General features: G+C 38.3%; 1 pseudogene; it reads right to left on the bottom strand.

The window, feature by feature from the left end:
* The window catches only part of LOC118641996, a 44,850-nt pseudogene that overhangs the window by 1,695 nt on the left and 18,745 nt on the right, over positions 1-24,410 (bottom strand).

Here is a 24,410-nt window from a genome sequence, read left to right as displayed (position 1 = left end):
TAGCCATGATAGACAGGCTTCCCCTTAGGAACTGGGCATTTGTGGCCACCACAGCACACATGAATCTGATATATGACATAAACTTGTATCCCAGCCTGCGTACTTTATTGGGCTGGGTGGGGTGGGCGGGGGGTGGGTGTGGAGCACAGGCAGCTGGCCGTACTGCCAGCAGCGCCGCTGAGCACAAAGTGCATTACATCGGACTGCTTCTCCCTCCATAGCTTCTGCATATTCTCGTAAACTGCATCTTGGCTTACTTTTGAGCTGGTGGCTGTGGCCAGTAAAATATTTTTAAAAGATTAAAATAGGTTTGTAGAAAACACAGTAGATGAAGGGAGAGAGGAAATGAGAGTTTTGTTTTTTTTTTTCTTTAATCACCAAAAAGAGCAAGTAGAGAAAAAAAAATTAAAATTAAGGCTAAATTCTCCTAAAAGTCAAGAATGAGATTGATTTCAATATACTATATGTAAGGGGAAAAGTTAAAAAATAAAAAGTGAATAGCATTGAGTATAGATCAACTAAAAAAAATCTAGAATATTTTTTAAAAAGTTGTGAATTAATTACAAAGAAAGAAAACTGCTAAATGCAATTCAATTTCTGTGTGAGTCTGATATCCCAGGACACAGGGTCCTGCCTTTAAGGTGGAAAATTAGTGGAACAGAGGGCAACTCTGACTGGAGACGTTCTGAGGCTCATGGCTCGCCACTGTTCTCAGCTACCTTTGGAAGCCAGTATCTGACGTATACAGCTGATCCAAGCAGTACAGCCTGGCTTTGGTAAACTTCCCCCAGGCCTTTGACTCACTCCTCTTCTTGCATACAGCCTTATCAGGATAACAAGTTATGATGCCAGTTAATAGACAACCTGCCTGCACAAGATCACCTTGCTAGGAAGTTGTAGAACTGGAATATGAACCCAGCAGCCTGAGACACAGTGTAAGTGCCATTACATTCTATGCTACCCTGCAACTATTTTTAATTCCTGTACCAGTAGATTTCCCACATCATATATATGCCAACCCTTTCACTTTTAATCACTGGGGATTTTGTTTTTCATAATTCACAATCTTCTATCGAATAAAAACAAAAGTAGTTTTTATTTCATCTTGAAATACTTCCTGTTTCTTTATCTTCCTCTTCCTCTGCTCCTTTAATACAAAAGCTGGTCCCCTCTTTTTTTCTCTCTCTTTCTATTATAAAGGCAATGTGTTTGCATTGTAGAAAATAAAGGACTGACAAAGTATGCAAAATAAGAGGAAAATAGTCCACCAACTACAAACAACTAAAAATAGGATCCTGATAACGATGCTTTTCAGTGCCTGAGCATAACTGTGGACACTAGGTGATTTCAAGGCCTTTTCTCCAGAACATAATGCTCATTTGTGTGGAGCAGCAATCAATGATGGTGCTAGATCCATAACTAGAGTCACATCTTTATTCATAGGACTGAATATAAAAAAATAAACCACTCCAATTTGGTACTGCAAAAGTTTACCTTGAAATGATGATACTGTGTTTTCACTTCATTCCATTTATAACCACTTCATCTCATTTTACCAAAAACTATCTGTGCTGGAATCTTGCTGATAATCATTCTTTACACGTGTCTGATGGAGTATAACAAAAATAGAGTGAGCATGGCTTCCATACTGATATGCTACACAGTGTATAATATTTCAGTGTTCTTCTTTTCCTTTAATGTGTATGACTCATTGATGCTTCTGAGTACTTGTAGAGAAGGTAGTTAAAAAACCATTACCAACATAAATTTCCATCCACAGATGCTACCTTTTACTTTCTCACACCACCTCATTTAAAGTCTTTTGTGTTGAAAACTATGTAATAGCCCTAAAAGAAGGTATTATGTTTCATCTGTTGCTCCAAAAGAAGCGAAAAACTAGACTATTAACCCGCTGTGTAATCCCTGCACAGACTACAATGCCTTTCAGTGGGAAGCCAGGCTCTGCCAAGAGCAGGGAGGACTGCAGTTTAAACATTATAGGGTAAAGTTCAACATTTGTTCCATTCACAGAACTCCCACTGACATCAACGAGAGTTGTGCGCGGAGCAGAATTTCTTTCTCAGTTAAATGATTCCTGTAATGCCTTCTATTTTGCCAGAACATATCATACAAAGAATGTAATAAAGAAAATATATGTAGTACTCCTCTTTTTTTTTTTTTTTTTAAAGGTCTACTCTTGATTTCAATAAAATGTCATCTACAAAAAAGCATTTTTCTTACAGGACATGATTTAGAAGGTAAATAAGCCATTTTGCTGAGAATGTAAAGACTCATTCTAGACTCATCTGTTTGCAATTTTTGAGATACTTTTTTGGCCTGTGATATAAAAATCACAATTGAATTCATTCAATAGCCTTTGAACCTCTGAAATGTTATGCCCTATGATATATCATAATCAACTGATCAGGAACATAGAGTTCTTAAAGTTATTAAGCCAAGGGATGTGGAGCTAACTATCAATTCCACAAATATTCCTGGAAAAATAAAGGCTGCTAATGAGAAAAAACTGAAGGCATTGAATTTTATATAATTGTAGGAAGGATAGGCAATCAGTATTAGTGAAGAGTTTGAACACTACAATGTAATTTATTGTTAAGTAATACAGTAACATTAATGAAAAATAATAAAGTATTTTAATAAATGAATATTCATAATTTATAATTAGCTTATTGTTTATGTGACTTCTAATTTGAAGGGACTTTTTTTCTTTTTTTGTCCTTACCTGAGGGCATTTTTTTACATTTGTCTTCAGATACAGCAGGAGGGAGAGAAGGAGGAAGAGAGAAAGAAAGAAACATTGATGTGAGAGACACATCAACTGGCCGCCACCCACACGGCCCCATCCGGAGCTGGGGACAAACTGCAACCGAGGTACGCGCTTTTAGCGGGAACTGAACCCAGGACTCTCTGGTCCGCAGGCTGCTGCTCTAACTGCTGAGCCAAACCGGCCAGGGCTTGAAGGGACTTTTAAGGGAAAAGAAAATATTGGAATATTAAATTTCAAATTTCTTTTAAGGTAAAGAAAATACTAGGCTTTCTTTCTCTGAATAGCTATAATAATTATCTGATTAACTTTTTTTTTTTTATCAGTTTAGGAAATTACACATTAATTTAAATTGCAAATTAATTTCAGTATGTAACATCATGCTTGAAGTTCATCTTTGACTTTTAAGATTAAAAAAGAAAATCTGAGGTTTCTTATAGATTCAAATCTGGTATATGTTTTGCTTCATCTTAAAAAGTATTTTAAAACAGATTGGATTCTAGACAACAATAGTATTCTATAAAAAGCTCTGGCATGATGTATTCATACTTCACATAAGGGAGATGCTCTTATTTTCTGTGGCTCAGGAAAGTTTTTTAAAAAGCAATCTGGGAAAGAAGAAAGCTGATAGAAATAAAAACAAAATAGGGACTCCGGCCTACATAATAGATGACTCCCTGTGATCTCCAACCATTACCCAACTGCAACCTTTTGGAATGAATTTCAGTCTCCACAGAGGTTCCATTACTCCTTCAAACTGTATCTGTGTCGGGCCTTTCAGAAAGTGATGAGGTCATACCAACTACAGTTTATTAATGGTGCACTCAAACAGTAAAAAATTCTGAGGATTCAAAAAACTATCAGATATTACCAACATCTGCAGAGTTGGACCCAGTACTGGGCCAGGCATCTCACAAGTGATATCTCTTAAGATAAGTTAAGAGAACCCAAGTTATGAAGTTTTAGATAAATCTACAGGGTATATGGGGATTTCAGAAAGAATCAGTTGTTCTGTGGTCTGAGGAATCAGAAAAGTCCCCACTCATGAGTAATCATGATAAATAAGCTGTGAATTCTTTTATGGTCTGTTGAGTTGGGGACTCTTCACCAGATGTGTGGGAAGATGTAGCAATTTTAAAATATGTCCAAAAATGTTCTGACAATCCTTTCACCAAAAATGACATCTATGAACTTTCTCCTTGAAAATGGGCTGGCTTTTGCTTCTGCTTCAGCCAGTACACTACGAGGAGATGGCACTATGTGACTTCCAGGTGAGGGCATAAAAGCAATATGCTTCCACTTTATTCACTGGACACCAGCTTTTGAAGACATTGGCTACCAAGCAAGCATTCTGTCTGCCCTGAGGCCATCATGTGAGAAAGGTCAAATTAACCTTCATGGAGAGATCAGAGGGAGAGGCCCTGGGACTACATGTGGGAATTGAGAAGGGAGAGCTGCCTGGCCATTCTCAAGCTGTTCAAGCCTTCCTTCCCCACTCTGCCTGCACCCCCATCCCCACCATCTGTTATAGCTGCAGCCATCATCACATGGGGAATCTCAAGAACCAAAACTGCCCAAGCAAGTCCTTCCCATATTTCTGACCCAGAGAAAATATGAGACACAATGATTATCGCATTGAATTCAGAAAATTCTGAGGCGACGTATTACACACCAATAGTAACCAGAACAGATATTATTCATATTCAACACATTAAAATTTTTCCCACATTTGCTTCATCAGCTGAAATATTTTAAAGTGAACCCCAGACATTGTATCATGTCAAGGATCATAAGATACTTCCGTATGAATAGCAAAAAATAATGGAAATTTTCTTATGTAACCAAAATGTCATTATCACACTTAACAAAACTAACAATAATTCTCCAGCATCCTCTAATATCCAGACCATAACCAGATTTCCTGATTGTCTAAAAAAAATGTTTTTATAGTTCTTAGAATAAGGATCCAAACGTCTACACAAAACTGTTGGTTATTGTGCCTCTCAGCTTCTTCTTATCTGAAACAGTCACTCTCTCTCCTTTCCTTTCCTCCCTGCCATTAACTAGAGGCAGAAACCCTGTAAGTTGTCTAAAAATGTTTGCTTTTTTTTGTGGTGTCATGTAACTTGCTCCTTTATGTCCTATAGTTCCTGTAAATGAAAGTTGGATTGAAATAATTGATTAGGTCCAGGGTCAACTCTCCCCCAACCCCCACCCCATGTGCTTCATAAGCATCATCACATCAGGAGACACACAATATCTGGTTTTTCCACTTTTAGAGGAGCTAAGATTGATCAGTCATGTGCTGCTAACCTTATTATCTCTCATGGTAATGTTCCATCTGCTTTTCAACTAAAGGTTTCATTCAGTGATTGTTGCCTACATCAAGTATTTCATCATTGCTACTGGATTATCATTGCTTCTAGGCCTTTTTTGTAGATTATACTAGGAAATATATATATTCAAAAAGGAAAACAATGCTGATTGAAATTATATTTCTAATTCAAATATAACATTGTAACAATGTAATCCTGTAGGATTTTTTTACTTAAGTTCTTTGATTTTCTACTTATTTTTCTTACACTGAAAATCTTTGTTCCCAACATCAACAAGATTACTGTTTGCAATAATCTACAGTTTATTTAAAGTAGTTTCAATATAGCCCTGGCCGGTTTGGCTCAGTGTTAGAGCATCAGCCTACAGACCAAAGAGTCACAGGCTTGATTCCAGTCAAGGGCATGTACCTCGGTTGCAATTGGGTCCCCGGCCCTGATTGGGGTCATGTGGGAGGCAACTGATCAATATGTCTCTCTCACATCGATGTTTCTCTCTCCTTCTCTCTCTCTCTCTCGCCCCCTCCCACTGTATCTGAAGATATAAGTGGAAAAAAGTATCCTCAGTTGAGGATTTAAAAATAAATAAATAAAATAGTTTCAATATAATAATAGCAATGTTGCCTCTAACAATTGGATACAGAATATAGTTTATGATTTCTTTATACTTCTATTCATTCTTAGAATATGTTCTGTTAAGGTGTACCCTTGAAATAAATATTTTCTTTTTATCTTTTCAGTTGTGTCTTTTTGTGTTACTGACTTGATATTAAGTTCATTACTTTTAATTCATTGATTCATTTCAGTTTAAGTTAGGTTCATTTATTACAGTTTTTAATTTTTTCAGTTTTTATAGATTGCTTAAAATTTTACTTTAATTTATTTTCTGAATATGTGAAACATTTATATACTTTACAGAGACAAATTACTCATTCCTTTTCCTACCACCCTATCACCCTCCTCTTTTATTTTTTTTATTTTTTATTTTTTTTATCCTCACCTGAGGACATTTTTTGCATTTATCTTCAGATAGAGCGGGAGGAAGAGAGGGAGGAAGAGAGAGAGAGAGAAACATCAATTTGAGAAAGACACATTGAGTGGTTGCCACCCACACAACCCCAACCGGGGCCGGGGACAAACTGCAAACGAGGTACGAGGTACGTGCCCTTAGCAGGAACCGAACCCGGGACTATCTGGTCCACCGGCTGAGGCTCCAACCGCTGAGCCAAACCAGCCAGAGCTCACCCTCCATTTTTTTATTGTCATTTTTGTTTTGGTTTGAATCTTATGCTTTTAAAAGATTTTTATTTATTTTATTTTGAGGGACTATGAGGGATGACAATTAGGCTTTAGGCTGAGTTGCTATAGTAATTCTTAGGATCATGACAGCTGTACATTAAGGAAAATTAGTCTTCAGATGAAGTGGTTTCCATAAAAACAAGTCATTTTGGCCTTTCTCCCTTTACTGATTCCCCATCAAACCTTTTTAAAGAGGATAAATAATTCTCTGCCTCTTTTTTCATGGTTATTTACCACCTCTACTAAAATGTGTTTACCTAGTTAAAAGATTTTGCAAGTGGTCAAAAAATAGAATTCAAAATAGGATTCCACTTTACATATATATGTTTGCAAGAGGAAAATGAATGACATAATATACCAAAATATTAATGTTACTGATTTGTGAAGAGTGAAATTTCAGATGATTTAATTTAACTTTCACTTTTATCTACGTTTCTTAATTTTCTACAATGATGGTATAATTGCATAATATTAAAAAGACATGTGCTTTTCATTATGTAAAAAGATAATAAAATAATTATTTAGAAATGACTACATGAATGGTGAATTATTGTTTTGGGTACAGAATTTTTGTTTGAGATGAAAAAGTTCTAGAAATGGATAATAGTAATGGTTGCACAACACTACAAATGTACTTAATGCTAGTGAATTGTACTTTTTAAATGATTAAAATGGTAAGTTTTATGTTTTGTATATTTTGCCACAATAAAAAATAAAAATAAAGGTGGTAAATAAAATCACTACTGATTATCCCTAGTATTAAATGAAACTTATTAAATACCAGATCTTGCTATACTTTAGTTATGTTCTTTAGAGGTGTCCAAAACATTATTACTTGCCTGGTTTATAGTAATAATAAATATAAATAAATATTTATTGGAGAACTGAGTAAGCATTTTATACATAATACGTCATTTAATATTCCAAAAAGTTCATAAGTACATTATCTTCATTTGAATGTAAAAAAACCCGAGGCTACCCTGGCCAGTTTGGCTCAGCGGTTAGAGCATCGGCCTGCGGTCCGGAGAGACCCGGGTTCGGTTCCCGCTAAGGGCATATACTTCGGTTGCAGTTTGTCCCTGGCCCTGGTTGGTCGTGCGGGTGGCAGCCACTCGATGTGTCCCTTCACGTCGATGTTTCTCTCTCTCTCTCCCTTCCTCTCTCTCCCTCCCATTCTATCTGTACAAAAAATGGAAAAATATCCTCGGGTGAGGATTAAAAAAAAAACCCCGAGGCTAAGAAAGTTTAAGTCACTTGTCAAAGTCCACTCTTAAGTGGCAAAACTTGGTTCTGTTTAACACCAAATCACTCCTCTTAACATTATTCTAGCAGTTTGACTACACTAGTTCTATATTGTCATATAGGGACATATTATACAGTATCCTTGTGGTTATAAAATGTTTTTTTCATAACCTTCCAGCTATGAGTTTACTTAAAAAGTCTGCCATTTTCTTTAAAACTTGAAAAAGTTTTAAACTTTTGTGTTTCTGCTGTTTAAAAATTGGTTAATTGAACTTTCATAAAAATCATTCCTATGATTATTATTCTTATTATTTTTATGGTCATGTCAAATAGTAATAAGCATGACACATTAACTCTATTTCAGCTAGAGGCAGAGTCAATAAGAATATGCACTTTAGGATACATTTTAAACACATTTTTCCAAGGCGAGGTCAGCAGCATTCTAGAAACATTGGGGGGAGAAAAATCATGCAATTATTTTTCTAGACCCAGCAACTTCAGAGTCTCCAGATCTGGGAGAGGACCAGGGATTGCATTAGGCCAGTGTTTAAGAAACACAGTCACCTCCCACATTCCTCCTTCAGTTTGGAACATACATGGCAACACATGGGTCCTCAGACCCAGTCCTTACTTCTTTCTCATCCGCCCAAGTTCTTGGGAGTGAGTTCTGAGTAAGGGTTGGTAGAACTGGGGCCCACTAGGATCCTCTAGCATGGCTTAGAGCTCCTGCAAGGGTCCTGGAACCAACTCATTCTCTTAGATGCCGTTATGAATTTCAATTCTGAACCAGACATGTGGCCACACTCAAGGTGGACTATTAATAAGAGCACATTTCTTTGGGCCCTTTCAACTGACCCTTCAGACGCTAAAAATCACATTTGGGATGCAGTCAATAGTTACCTACGGGTGGAAGTGCAGATGAGCAGCCACAGAATGAAAGTGTCTCTACAGGAAGCCTGCTTACAACTTTGCATTGTGTGGACTTAATTTTCCTCAATACAATTTAGTTTATTCATTTAAAAGAAGGACTGCTGTTTCCAGAGCTGTCAAAGCAAATGTAAATTAAAAGGCATTACAAGCTCACTCCTGAAAAAATGTGAAAAGCAATGGAAAACGATCAATATTAACAATACTTTGTTGTTAGTGTGAGGATGAGAAAGTAAGGTACATGCCAAGAATTTGTCCAGTTATGCAGAACTGAAGTCTGAACACGCAAGTAGCTCAGTTCATTGGGGTCAAAGGAGGATAATGAAATAGGCCTTTGAGGTATAAAAAGAATATACAAAAATTGGATAAATATGCAGAAAGCAAAAATTCCAGAGGCTTGACCCTCTTGAAGTCCAAAAGATTTGACACCGAAAATATTTTTAACATTCTTAGTTAAGACTCCAAGAAAAGTTCTTCACTTGACTTTCTACTGCCCATATATATGCCTCAGCCATTGTATAAGTAACAAGCACTAGACATTCCTATTTGAAATGAGGGAGTGTCTACCACTGCCAAATGTGCACAAGGAGCAGGATATGCATATTCAGTGTTCACGCATCCTTGTTCATGGAGGGAATCTGATGAATAGAGAATCCGAAACAGTGGGTAACCCCCAAATCACTCATACTTCAATTTGAAATATATTTGTTAATTGTGATTTGCATCTGTATTTTATCCTCCTTTAGGCCAGAATTTCTCAACTTCAAGACTATTCACATTTTGGACCTGATAATTCTTTGTTGTGGGTACTCTGCGCATTGTAGGATGTTACCAGCATCCCTGGATTCTATCATTAGATGCCAGTTGTGACAACCAAAAATGTCCTCTGGGGAGGTAAAATCAGTCCCTAATAAAAACCACTAATTTACACCAAAATCAAAATTAGTTTGTTATTTCTGCCAGCACACACCAGCTGGACGGTAGGGAAAGTGGCCTAAGAGAGTACAAGAAGAAGCTGGAGTAGGACAAAAAAAAAATGTAATGCAGATAATCAACAAGTAATTTATGGAAATTAAATATAGGGCTGTGAGCATCTTAATAGAACCAAGGTTTTCAATTGGTAGATAGTGAGTGATTGAGGTTGATATAAAAACCGGACATGTCATAATCACTTGTCAGCTGCCAGATCCCAGCCACTAAAGATCAAATCAAGCATTCTTTTTATAGAACTGCATGAATTGATACATATTGTGCAAGTGAGAGCTTGCTTATATTTCATTTATTGACAGCTGGTCCAGCAGAAAGGCTGCCAGACACTTGGGTCATGCAAACAAATCTTAAAAAACATACTGGGCCCAAGAAGCTACAGAAGTGATGCCTAAGGATTTTAAGAAAGAAGATATCACTTCTAACCTAAACGTACATTTAATGGTGCTTCTGACGCATTTAGGCAAAGTATATTTTAGCCTTCTTTATGTGTTTTGTATATATTTTATGGATAAAAATCTTATTTCAATCAGAAAGTCTTAGGTGGGATGATATATAATTAATTAGTACTCTGAAGACAAGTACTACAAACTACAGGCTAAACCTCGTTGTGCCCCCTTCCGGTCACTACCTCCCCCAAGGATAACCACTAGACTGACTCTAACAACATAGAAAACCTTTTCTGTTTTTGTTCTTTACCTAAGTGGAATAATATAATGTGTGTTATTTTGTGTCTGGTTTCTCCCACTGGACATTATTTTGTGAGATTTATCCAGATTGTTACGTGTAACTGTAATTTGTTCTTTTCATTGCTCCATATTATTCCAATGAGTTAATGTATCATAATTAATTTCTCCATGATTTGGTTGTTTTCAGTTTGGAATGACTAAAAATAGTGCATCTCTGAACAAAATACAGGCTGAAAGAGGTATATTCTTTAGAATATAGATATATTGACTGTATATCTTCTAGTTCTTCCATTAGTTCTACTGACTGGATACTACACTCTGTTGTCTGCCCAGTGTGGAGCATTTACAAAGAAGTTGTACAGATGTACCTGTGGACCAAGAAGTAGTGTACTCAGTTATGGCAATGTTGGATTCAACAATCATGTTCTTTCATGTTCATTACTAGATTTCCATCAACGTATCCACTTAGAGAAAAAGAGTTAAGAGATGTGTCTAAGAATTGATTCTCAAATCTAGTGTACACAACAATTTTATTAAAGAATTTAATGAAGGCCCACAGAAAAGGCCTTTACTGGGTCTCTAACACAGTGCCTGGCACAAAGAAGACACATATTTGAATAAATGAATGAATGAATGTCCAAATGGATGTTATGTAACTAAATCAGAAATAAAATCAATATAGATAGCATAAAAAGAGAATGCTAATTAAGAAAGTAATAATGTTAACAAGGTAGTTTTCCAAGGTTAGATAGCCAGAAAATGTGTGAGCTGAGTTCCAAGCCCAGTCTGTCTAACTCCAAAGCACTTAACCTCTAAACCAGGTAGAATGCTCAGAAAAGAAATGCTCATAGACACGAATGTACATTTCTGAATTTAAGAGGAGAATCAAATTGTACACATGCAGAATTGTGTACTGCCAATGGCCACAGTTCATATAAGAGACCTGATAGCACTGGTTGACCACAATCTCAACTGAGCCCACAGTAGGATGCACTTCTGAGGCGACACAAATCAACCCAGAGTGATCCACTCAAAGCAGTGAAGGTCCTATTCAAACCAGCTCAGAACCTTTCGCTCTTCTCTCTGACCAATGTCTTGGATATGATGTTATAAAAGGACTCAGCTCCTTGTCCCTGTGTTCCTGTGTTTTAATGTCACTGAAAATTTGTAGGCTTCACCTCACACAGATCAGTAACCAAGAACAGATTAAGACACTAATTTTGACCATTCTGGATTACTAGCCATTTGCTTCAGGTCTAATTCTTGCCCTTTGCCTGTTCCCCTTATTTGACATTTTGGACCGTCCCTTACTTTTGGTCCACATGTACATGGAAAGAGGCCCCAAACTTTCTTTGCTTATACTTCACAGACCCAGCAAGGTCTACTTCTGCAACCAGCTGAAAAGTCTGGCTGGGTCAAGCCCTGAGACCTACTAAATTGGGAAAGGGGGTTGAGTAAGTCCCAGTTTACTCTATAGTGGAACATTGCATTTGTTTATGGGAATCTCGTTAAGACAAATATTGATAAGCTAGAGCAACTAAAATGATGAAATATCTAGAAACCATATCACATGTACACATTTGATCTTGGCCATAAGACCAAAAAGCATATGTGATACAAGGAAAAGATGCAGAAACTGGAGCAGTTTAACCTTGCCTAGAAAAGGCCATGGTGAGCAGTAGGCATGATTGTGTTCTGCATGTGAAAAGCTGTTATGCAGGGAAGGAAGGAGGCTTAATCTCATTTTATAAGTAGGAAATACAAATGGATGGAAGCTTTAAGGGGGCACCTTGGGTCTGATAAGAGGACAAATTTAACTATAAAGAGGCATCTATATTAGTCATATTTACACATTGAAGAGAATGCAGTGTCTTTTGAAACTGAAAATTCAGAGGGAAGGCTGGCTTCAGACGGGAGGGGAAATGGGGCAAAAATACAACAGAGGTAAAGCCTTTCAGGATGTGGCCACTGCCTCGTCATCACCATCTCTTGCCACGCTCCTCCCCTTCTGGGATCCAGCCTTTCCTTCCCAGGAGTTCACCGTGGCCTCTCTCACTCCCGGAACAGTCTGCAATGCCATCTTTACCTGGCTAGCTCCTGTTCGTGTGTTCACTTAACTATCACATACCCAAGAAGGCCTCAGCCCTAAAATCTGGGTTGAGAAGCCCCACCATGTGCTTCCAGAGTGCCCTGTACTTCCGTCCATTGTCTATTATTCCACAGCACTGTACTTACTTGACTCCCCTGCTTTCCACACAGAACTCCCAGGTCCGTGAAGACAGGGACCATGTGCTCACAGTGATATCCCGTGACCTTAGCACAGGTCCGGGAATGAATAAGCACTTAAGTCAATTAGAGGTGTTTGCAGAAGAAAGGAACTATTCTTTCTTATGTGTTGAAGAAGATTGTCCTATTAGGTAACAGAAACTCGTCTGACAGGAACTACAGAAAAGAGAGACCTTATCAGTTTAATTTATTAAATTGTGTTCATCTAGTTTTGTCTATGAATATTGTTTTTACTGAATTCCTGGAAGGAAGGCATTAGAATGTTTCCTTTGGGTTGAGGGAATATTTATATTCAGGACACATATTAATAAGGCTGGTTCTCCTGGTAGAGAATTCAGTAGTATAAGAATGCTTGAACATCTAACTTTATTTGATTAGGACTTCATTAAATTTTCCTGAAAGTCACATTTTGCTTGCCACCACTCTTTCTCTTAAAGTTCCTACCTCTGCAAAAAACACACCAAAATAACCTCTTTCCAGCTTATAGTATTTTGTCCAAACATGATGACATTGCCTTTACCTCTGAATAAAGTGGTATGAACTTCAATGTTTATAAAATTATACATTGTAGTTCTTTTGTTTTAAGACAACAAAGGTTTTATTCTCTTTTTTTTTTTTTTTGGTTAAAAAATGAAATTAAATGTAGGCAACAAATTAAGACTCATCACAATTTCAGATACATTATACTATGAAAGAATCAGTGTCTTAAGTAAACACATACACGTGTAAGCACACATTTGGGGAAAATGGAAGAAAATACAGCAAAATATTAAGGTTGGTGAGATGTGAGATTATAATGAATTTTTTTTTTTTTTTTTTTTATCCTCACCTGAGGACATGTTTGTTTGTTTTTTTTTTAAATCTTCAGATAGAGTGGAAGGGAGAGAGGGAGGAAGAGAGAGAGAGAGAGAAACACCGATATGAGAGAGACACATCGAGTGGTCACCACCCACATGACCCCAACCGGGTCCAGGGATAAACTGCAACCAAGGTATGTGCCCTTAACAAAGACCGAACCCAGGACTCTCTGGTCCATGGGCCAATGCTCTAACCGCTGAGCAAAACCAGCCAGGGCTAATTTTTGTTTTCTTTTATATCTTCCATTGTTTCTATAAGGAGTAGGGGCTGTATATTTTTTTTCATAAACAGCAAAAAGTAATACTCTTTTACAGACTGGTGTAGCCACTGTGGAAAACAGCATAAAGTTTCCTCAAAAAATTAAAAATGCAACTGCCTTTTGACCCAGTGATCCCACTTCTAGGAATATATCCTAAGAAGCCTGAAACACCAATCAGAAAGAATATGTGCACCCCCATGTTTACTGCAGCACTATTTACAACAGCCAAGAAATAGAAACAGCCCAAGTGCCCATCAGAAGATGAGTGGATAAAAAGCTGTGTTATATTTATACCATGGAATACTACTTAGCCATAAAAAGATAAGGAACTCTTCCATTTTGCAACAGCATAGATGGACCTGGAGATTATTATGCCAAGTAAAATAAGCCAGTCAGAGAAAAACAAGTACCATAAGATCTCACTTATATGTAGAATATAATGAACAAAATAAACTGATGAACAAAATAGAAACAGAGGCATGGAGACATAGAACAGACTGACAACTGTTGGAGGGAAGGGGTGTTGGGGAGCTGGGTGAAAAAAGGTGAAGAGATTAAACCAAAAAAAAATCTATAAATATATATAAAATATATAGACACAGACAACAGTGTGGTGATAACTAGAGGGAAGGAGGGGTAGGGGTAGATGGAGGTGGGCAAAGCTGAGGATAAATGGGGAAAGAAAGAAACTTTTTGGGGGGGTGATGGGCACATGATACAGTGTGAAGATGCTTTGAGTTGTACACTTGAACCTGTATGGTTCTGTGAACCAGTGTCACCGCAATAAATTCAATTAAAAATATATATTTAAAAAATAGGTACAATATATTTAATATGTATTTTGCTTCACTTTTAGATGCTTAGGTCTTGGAGTTCTCAATTTATGAAATGAATCAATACACTCTTGTCTTCATGTTGGATTACATACTCTATCCATTTGAGCCCGATATTATGGCTATAATTTCTATTCTTTGTATAGGAATGCCATTCTTCCTTCTGAATGTAATTCCATAGATATCTTTTACATAGTCCTCAGCTCATTATTCCTAGTGTGGCTGCCAATTTTTCTCTTCATCTTAAGTTGTATGTTTTAGGGCATTCAGAAAATGAACCAGGGCCTCTGGCGTGGGCACGTTCTAATACAGAAGGGGCCCTACCGAAGTCAGGTTCTGAGGGCTGCAGGTGGCAGCAGGCTTTGGGGCTATTCGACTGACTGAGTCAATAATGGAGAAAGTAGGTGTTCTGTAAATGCCCCTCTTTCCTTCTCATGATGCCCGAGAGCAAAGCCGCTCAAGCACCCTTTTTCCTTTACTTCTTTTGCCTGTAGTGTATTTTACCTAAACAAAAAGTCCCCAGATTTTACACATCCCTTTCCTTATAAAAATTTAAACAAACATCTTGGGGAAATGGCACTTGCAGTGAAGAAAAGTTAACCAGTTTTTGACAGTTTGCCGGACAACAGGGGCACTGAATTCCTGGGAGGAGCCGGACAAAGGTATTACCTTGGGCAAAACAGCCAGTACCATCAACATTTGTACTTCTGAAAATACTTTCCAGAAAGCTCATTAGGTAGAAGAAACATGGGAAGAAGCATGGGCTCCTTCAACAACTAGTGAACAGCTCTCCAAAAAGAACATTTTCTAACCTGTTTACTACTTGGTCATTTAAACTTTTGAGCCATGTTGGGCACTTAGCCTTGAACTCAAAAGCCTCCACAGTCTGATAGCAGTAATGATCCATTGCTTCAGCATGTCTTTTTGTTTTAACTTTTTAAATTGAATTTATTGGGGTGACATTGGTTAACAAAATTACATAGGTTTCAGGTGTACGGTTCTATAATACATCATCTGTATACTGTGTTCATCACCCCAAGTTCCTCTATCTTTTAAAATAGCATATTTCTATTCTGTTTCAGCCATTCTCATTGAAGAAGTCAATTGCTTCTTTAGAAATTAACTGCTCCTCCCCTCCCCCCGCAACATGTGCCATGAAGAACAGTAAACCTTATCCACTCCCATGGCCCCAGTTACTGTCACAATGCCAGTGGCTCCCAGTTCTAGATCTCCTGCCCAGGTCCTCTCCTGAGCTCTAGATGAGTTACCAGTTAGATAACTCAAGCTGGAGGTACAAGAAGCACCACATGTGTTATTTATTCAAAACTTATTCATCTTCTCCCATACCCTTCTCTCATCTTTAATTTCCTACCTAGGTGAATGACCTCACCATCAACCTGATTTCCCAAGCCAGCAAACTTGTCATTTTTGACCCATTCCAGTCCATAATCCCCCACATTCAAATGCCAAGTCTTGTTGATTCTACTTGTTAAACATATCTCAAATCATTTCTTCCCATCATCACTGCCACTGGCAATCCAGACCACTAACATTTCTCTCTTCAATTACTGCAAAAGGCTTCTGAAACATTTCCTTGCCTTTGGTTTCTATCCTTAAAAATCCAAGCTACACATTGTAGCTAGAGTGATCATTCCAAAACACACGCTTGATCATGACACTCTTCTTGCTACAAATATTTGTTATTGATTTTTTTTTTTGACAGAGAGAGAGAGATTTGTTGTTCCACTTATTTATGTATTCATTGGTTGCTTCTTATATGTGTCCCGACCCGGATCGAACCCGCAACCTTGGTGTATCAGGATGATGCTCCTAACCAACTGAGCTACCTGGCCAGGGACATCTCCTGCTACAAATAATCTACTAGATAATTTGTTCACTGCCTCCAGAATTAAGTCTAAATTTATCAACCTGGTCTTATAAGATTTTCATGATTTTTGTACCTTCTTGCTTCTATAGCTTCACGCACTTCTACTTCCCCTTCCTCCAAACCTTGCTGTATCTACAGTGAACTTCTTTCTGTGTGTGCTATTATTTCCTGGTCTTTGCATGCACTATACTCCCACTTGGAACACTCTGGCTTCTCTGTATCAGAGACTGTTTATCAACTACACTCAGTCTCCGATCTCAGTGTAAGTACCCTGTTTTCTGGGAAGGCTTCCCAGCATCACTCCTGCCCTAGACTGAGTGAGCCGCCCCTCAATACTCCCATAACAGCCCACATTTACTCTTGTTTCTAACTTTTTGTTTGCCTCTCTGTGTCACCCTCCTAGATGTTAACTCCCTAAGGACAAATATAATGTTTTATTTACTTTAATATCTCTTGTGAAGTGATCTTGTCAAGTTCTGGAACCAGTAAGCTCTCAATTAATATTTGTTGAACCAATGAATGAGGTTATAGAAGTAACCGGCTCCCTGGCGGTTAGAACATTTGCAAATAAAGCTTGATTTATCCTGACTGCTTGGATTAGCAAGTAAACCCTCCAACTTAGGCCAGATTGAGAAAAATCAGGACTCTGACTTTTGATGGGGGGCCTGGCCTAGACTAAACTGATTCCGGAGCCAGCTGTTCCCTTAACCAGGCTGAGGCATGTGATTTGTAAAAAGCCCCTAATCCCTGATTCTGAGAGAAGCGATATCATCCTCAAAATGGATTATCAACTAGGCAAAATGAGGTTCCTGTCCCTGCCTTTGCTGGAACATGGTTCTAGGGATAAGATGGTTTCAACCTTAGATTCCAGAAAACCAGATAGGCAGGAGAAGATGAAGATTAGTGCTGGAGAATAATGCAGACACAGAGTTTTTGAATGAATGGATTGCATAGTCGGAATATTTATATGGAACTATGCCAGAAACAGAGGTGAATAAGAAACAATGTCCTGCTGTATAGAAGGGAAGAGTCAGACAATAAGCAAACAAATAAATCAGTCAGATAAAATCAGAAAGTGACCAATGCTATGATGTCAAAACAGAGTGATGTGATGGAGTATGGGGATGGAGAGATGGCTGCCTCTTTGAAGAGGTGACATTTGAGTTGAGACCTGAATGGTAAAAGGAGGCAGGCCTATAAATAAATGGAGAATAGTCCTGTTGGAAGAAATAGCAAGTGCAAAGAATAAATTAGCAAATTCAAGGAACAGAAGAAAGAGCAATGTGAAGGGGGCAAGGAAGGGCATGGTTGCAGATAAAAGCAAGGCGGTGGGCAGAGGCTGGTTGAACAAAGCCTTGAGCCTGTGCTGGGGTGTGTGGGTTTCATAATCAGTACACTGGGAACCCACTGGAGAGTTAGTTCTAAGCAAGTCATTGACTTCACTTAAGCACTTGAATTTATAGACTGAGGAGGAAGGAGTTAAATATGGAAAGAGAAGTATTTTTTTTAACCTCTCCTACTTAAACTAACACTATATGTTGGTGCTTTTTTCAGCATTTAGTACTCAGAATGAACTGTTGACATATTAAAATGCATTTATCATACATTTAATTTCCTTCATTGAAGGAAGACTTAGAAATATCCTTGCTAGTAGTGACTGCAGGGGAAGAATCAATATTCCATGAACATTTTTATTTTATTTTTTTACTGTTTCTACATAATGGGAGATTAGAAAGTAATTTTAAGAACTAAAATTAATTACTAATTTTAACCTCTTCTGCTCCTGTGTGGTTATTGCAATTAAAGTCAGTATTTATTACAGTCACAGACAACCAGATTTTCAGGGTTTTAAAATCTTTCAGTCTAGACCTTTAACCAAACAGCTGAAATCCTGTAAATCTTCTCTGTTTAATTGCAATGTACATAGCCTTTCTAGTGAAACTATGAGGTTTAAAAGGGAATTGATTCTGAGTGCAATTAAAAAGTTATTTGGACAGCACTCCTTCCTTGGAAATGTTATCAGTATAGTGTTTGTTGATTATCATAAAGCTTGGTTTGTTATCTATAATTCAGAAACTTTGCGTGATTCTCTGTCAAAATAAAAATGTAACATACTACAGTACTGAAAAAATATTTTTTTCCTGAGGAGGTCAAATCACTTCACCGATGTTTTCTCATTTGTCCTCACCATTTCCCCAAGGTAAGTAGATGGAAAATGTTATGCACATTCAACAGATAAGGGAACAAGGCCAAGAGGAATGAATGAACATGCCCAAGGTCATATAATACGTCAGTGGCAGAGGAAGGATGAATCTCAGGTCTTCTAATTCCCAGAGACCTGGCATTTGTAATGCAGGGCAAGGTACCAAACCAGTTCTAGTTTGGTTTGGTACATTTGAATCCCTATGTACACAATTACAGTGAACTAATAAGACATGTACTCTGTGGTCTATCTCTATGGTGTTTATGTTGACCATGATTTTTACCTGTTATTCTTAAATGAAGACATTGGGGGTTTAAAAAACTTAGTAAGATTAAAATATTTATTTTATACATTGCATGTGGGTTGTCTGCCTAGGAACCTTTATCATTTTGCTAAAGACTAGATTTGTTGCCTGCTATTTCATATTTCAGCAATTAGAAACACACACACATACACACACACACACACACACACACACACTTCACTGGATCACTTGCCCATGGAATGTTTTCCTCCATAATAGGATATTTGAAACTTGTTAGTTCCTATAATAAATTGAAGTTGTATAAGCTTTGGTCCTTAGGATTTAAAATGTTTACATGTCCTTTTATATTAGTATAAGTTTTTTCTTTTGTGCCTTTTCTTTTTCTCTCTCCTATGCCTAAATCTTTATTGTGAAAAATTCCAAACACACATAAGCATAGCAAAAATAGTACAATAAACCTCTATGTACCTATCCCTCAGGCTGATTATAAGTACATATAATTATAATCACATAATTCTAAAGATTTGCAACATTTATTTCATTTGTCTCTTTTTTTGCCTTTGCCAAACTTTCAGATCCGGTTCAATTCCGGTCAAAGGCACATACCTTGGTTGCAGTACAACCCCGCCCTGGTGGTTTTCGTGCTGGAGGTGACCAGTAGACATATCTCTCTTACATCATGTTTCTTTCTCTCTCTCTCTTTCCCCATCCCACTCTATCTGAAGATAAATGAAAAAATATTCTCGGGCAAGGATTAAAAAACAAAAACAATCTTTTCATAGTTGATTTGCTCAAATCAGGATCCAAACAGTGGCATAGGTGGTCGTGTCAGCCTCCTGCACTCCAGAGCAGTGCTCCCTTTCTCTGCCCACTGCTGCAGACTACTAGGCAGGTCAAGGTACCCTGCCCTGGAGAATGTCCTACATTCTGAAATGCTATTTGCTTCTTTGTTGTAGGATTTAACTTACTTATCGATCTCCTATATTTACTATGAATGGAAGTTATCTCTAGAGCCCTGATGATATTCAAATTCAATTTTTTAAAACTGGACATGCCCGGCCGGTGTGACTCAGTGGTTGAGCGTGGACCCCTGCACCAAGAGGTTGCTGTTTGATTCCTGGTCGGGCACATGCCCATGTCAGGGGCCAAATCCCCAGTGGGGGGCATGCAGGAGGTGGCCAATCGATGTTCTCTCTCATCGTTGTTTCTATCTCTCTCTCCCTTTCCCTTCCTCTCTCTAAAAATATCAATAAAGAAATAATATTTTTTTAAAAACTGTGGACATGGGCAAAGGAACTAAATAGACACCTCTCCAAACAGGACATATGAAGAAATGCTCAACATCACTAATCATCAGAGAGATGCAAATTAAAATAACAATAAGGTATCACCTCATACCTGTCAGAATGGCCACTATCAACAAATCATCAAACAACAAGTGTTGGCGAGGGTGTGCGGAGAAGGGGACTCTAGTACACTGCTGGTGGGAATGCAGACTGCTGCAGCCACTATGGAAAACAATATGGTGTTACCTCAAAAAATTAAAAATTGAACTTCCATTTGACCCAGTGATCCCACTTCTAGGAATATATCCTAAGAAGCCTGAAACACCAATCAGAAAGAATATATGTACCCCCATGTTCATAGCAGCACTATTTACAATAGCTAAGATCTGGAAACAGCCCAAATGTCCATCAGTAGACAAATGGATAAAAAAGCTGTGGTACAGCCCTGACCAGTTTGGCTCAGCGGTTAGAGCGTTGGCCTGCGGTCCAGAGAGACCCAGGTTCAGTTCCCGCTAGGGGCACGTGCCTCGGTTGCAGTTTGTCCCTGGCCCTGGTTGGGTCATGCGAGTGGCAACCACTCGATGTGTCCCTTTCACGTTGGTGTTTCTCTCTCTCTCTCCCTCTATCTGAACAAAAAAATGGAAAAATGTCCTCAGGTGAGGATAAGAAAAAAAAAAAGCAGTGGTACATATACACAATGGAGTACTATGCAGCTGTAAGAAAGAAAGATCTCTTATCCTTTGAGACAACATGGAGGGACCTAGAAAGTATTATCCTAAGCGAAACAAGCCAAACAGAGAAAGACAAGTATCACATGATCTCACTTATTTGTGGAATATAATGAACATAACAGTCCGAGGAATGGGGTAGTCCCAGAGACGTGGAAGTGGGGTACAGACTGACAATCCCCAGAAGAGGTGGTGGTGGGGAGTAATAAACCACAGAACTTATATGCATGTATGCATGAAATGGACATGGACAACAAAGCTGGAGACAGGGCGGGGAGGGAGGGAGAAGGGGGAATCAGTGGGGGATAAAGGAGAAACATCTGTAACAAAAATAAATAAATTTTAAAAAATTAAAAATTATAAAACAGAACAAAACTGTGGACACAAGAACACTTCGTAGGAAGTACTGTAAGCTTCCTAGTACATCATGGCCCAAATGTTTGGTTCCTCCACTATTATGATGTTAAGGTTGTCAGAGGGATCATATTGTGACAGCCTGACTCCTCTACTGTAAGTTGCCTGTCAGCCTTGCAACTAATGGTATCAACCATTGATGATTTTTTTTACCTAAATCAGTTATTGCAGGGGTTTCAAATCATTGTTTTTAATCCTATCATTTTCCACATTATAAGCTGAAATTATTCTGTAAAGAAATTTTCCTCCTTAACTATGCCTAACAGAGAATTGATGTTTAATTCTTTCCCTTTATTTGACAAGGGATTGGTATCCTAGTTACATTCATCAGTGTTTAATAAGGTAGATTTTAATTCATTGCATTCATGATTCTTGATACTCAAATCCAGGCACTGAATTTTTACTTCTAAGAGAGTAAATAGTAGAAGAATATAATACAGGTGGAGTACTCATTGCATATTGGTTTTGGGGGAAAGCAATGGAACATAGACCCCTGTCTCTAGTACAAGGCACTTCCCCATCTCAACCAAACCCCTCTTTTATTTCTGTTGGCTTTCCTCCTCGTCCTTGTAAGTATAAATGAGGTGCAGAAACCAAAGAGAAGGGGGAAAAAAGAAAAAAGACAAGGTAGAAACAAGAGGGAGGGAATTGTGATTCATGGTTTGAAGGCAAGCATTCTGGGAAAAATAAATACAATAAACATTTATTTGAAAGGAACCAGAAAGTACTTCTACACCATCCCCAGCCTTGAAGAAAATGAACCAAGTACAGAAAGTTCTTTATACCTCTGTTCAAGACATATACATTGAGTTTTATCAGTCTTTTGCCTTAATAATTGTATAATTTATTGGTGAGAGTAGCTAAAATGGGGAGATGTTGATGACCAGGACTTCTTGCAATGCTCAAGTGTTTTATATTGTACATCGGAACAAGATCACTAGGGAGGCCCTGCCCAGCAGGTCAGTTGGTTGGAGTGTCAACCCATACACCAAATGATTATGGGTTGAATTCCCAGTAAGGGCACATTCCTATGTTGTGGGTTCTATCCCAGAGCACATACGAGGGTCATTGGATAAATATTTCTCTCTCAAATTAATAAAAACATATCCTCAGGTGAGGATTGAAAATATATATATTATTTAAAAATATATATTTACATATATAATATATTTACATATGTAATATATATATATTTTTTAAAAGATTGTTAGGGAGAAATACCCTTATAAACCCATAAGTCAAGGTGGATTGTACTTTGGCTTACCTATGAGCCTACAGGGTTTGTGGGATACTAACATTAACAGGAAACACGGCCTTGCTTACGCAACTATCACAGGCCTAACCGGTTAGATAAGTTCTTTCTAATGACAAGCTTTTATTCAACAACAATATCTTTTTTACTGTAGGTGTCAGGAATAATTTTACTCTTTGCTCATGTACAAAATGAGGTTGGAAGACTAGCTTTCAGCAATGAAATGTATATCAACATTTCAATGTCTTTTAAAATTAGAGCTATTTACATAATATTAGAGATATTTACAAAAGTTTAAAAGGTAAGTTTAATTCATAATAGTTTTTTGAATGCTCTAAAATTCATGTCAAAAATCATCCTTCCAACTAAGAATGCTTCGTTTTTTATTAATCCCTTTAAGATTTTGTTAAGTAGCATATATATTTGTGGCTGGACATAAGAGAATGGCATGAAGTGTGAAGATCTTTTTATCACACATTAATGCCCACCAGGGACACTCTACCATGAAGGAAGCACTAGACAACCAAATAGACGAAACAACTGGGCTGGTTGATGTCAGTTAGCCAATGCCATTGGCAATGAAGTGCTGGCATGATGGGCACATGAATAGAGCCATGGGGAAAGATGGAGGCGGTACATGAACCCAATTGCATGGGCTATCACCAACTGAATCTGATCTAACTGGTGTCACTGCCTGACTGGCAACATGTGAGCAACAGAAACCAATGTTGAGTCACCATTGCAACACTATCCCCCAAAGAGAACAAACAACCACTTGGTAAGAAGTTGAATATTTTGGGGTCCTTTGACTCATTTTTTCTGACAGTGATAGACCAGTATTTTGGTTATATGTTGCCTTTTTGTGCCCACAGAGCCTCTGCCAAGTCCACTACCCTAGAGCTTTTGGAGGGTTTGATCCATCAACATGAGATCCCACATAAGAGCCACTAGACCAGGGGACCCACTTTATAGCAAAGGAAATGTGACAGTGGGCCCCTGGCCACGGAATTCCCCTGGCTTTATCACATTCCACACCAAAGTGGTCAGTGAGAAATTTGGAATTGCTCTCTGAAGACATTCTTTTTTTTTTTTAATCCTCACCTGAGGATATTTTTCCATTGCTTTTTCAAATAGAGTAGAAGGGAGGGAGGGAGTGGGGGAAAGAGAGAAAGAGAGAGAGAGAAACATTAATATGAGAGAGACACATTGATTGGTTGCCTCTTGCATGACCCCTATTGGGGCTTGGGATCAAACCTGCAACCCAGGTATGTGCCCCTGACTGGGAGTCGAACCCTAGGCCCTTCCATCCACAGGCCGATGCTCCAACTACTGAGCCAAACTGGCCAGGGCTGAAGACATTCTTAAGTGCCAGCTCAGAGCCAGTACTTTGCAAGGATGGGGCACCATCCGCCAGGCAGCAATGTCCCCGGTAGAAAAACTCATGGGATAGGGAACCAAGGAGTCAAAGCAATAATAATCCTGTTTACCATTATTCTCAGTCACACACCTGGGGAGCTCGTGCTGCTCATTCCCATCACATTAGGCTCTGCACAGTTAGAGATTCTGATCCCTGAAGGGGGAACACTTCTCCCAGGAACAAAATAAATACCCCATTGAACCAGAAGGAGGCCATCCCTGGGTATTTCAAGCTCCTTGTGTTCAAGAAACAAGGAACAAGAAGAGAAGCCACTATATAGGCAGGAATAATTGACCTTGATCATCAAGAGGAGGTAGGGCCACTGTTACACAACAGGGGCATGGAGGAACATGTTGTGGAACTCAAGTGATCTACTTGGGCACCTCGTGTTATACCCTTGCCAAATTGTGATGGAAACAGATGAGAGCAGTGTCCTTAACCTGACAAGGGCATGGAGAC

Source organism: Molossus molossus, unplaced genomic scaffold, assembly GCF_014108415.1.
Source record: "Molossus molossus isolate mMolMol1 unplaced genomic scaffold, mMolMol1.p scaffold_m16_p_3, whole genome shotgun sequence".
In the NCBI taxonomy this organism is placed as follows: Eukaryota; Metazoa; Chordata; class Mammalia; order Chiroptera; family Molossidae; genus Molossus; species Molossus molossus.
This window is presented reverse-complemented; position numbering and strand designations above follow the sequence as displayed.